The following is a 286-nucleotide window of genomic DNA, read 5'->3' as shown; positions in this document are numbered from 1 at the left end:
CTCCAGGGAGACCTTAGAGCAGCTTCCAGTGCCTGAAGGGGCTCCAGGAAAGCTGGGGAGGGGCTTGGGACAAGGGCAGGAGGGATGGGAGCAGGGGGAAGGGTTTCCAGCTGGCAGAGGGAGCTGGAGCTGAGATGGGAGGGAGCAATTCTGGGCTGTGAGGGTGGGGAGAGCCTGGCCCAGGTTGCCCAGGGAAGCTGTGGCTGCCCCATCCCTGGCAGTGTTGAAGGGCAGGTTGGATGGGGCTTGGAGCAGCCTGGGCTGCTGGGAGGTGTCCCTGCCCATG

Source organism: Chaetura pelagica, unplaced genomic scaffold (assembly GCF_000747805.2).
Source record: "Chaetura pelagica isolate M959 unplaced genomic scaffold, ChaPel_1.0 scaffold951, whole genome shotgun sequence".
Taxonomy (NCBI): domain Eukaryota; kingdom Metazoa; phylum Chordata; class Aves; order Apodiformes; family Apodidae; genus Chaetura; species Chaetura pelagica.
Note: the sequence above shows the minus strand (reverse complement) of the source record.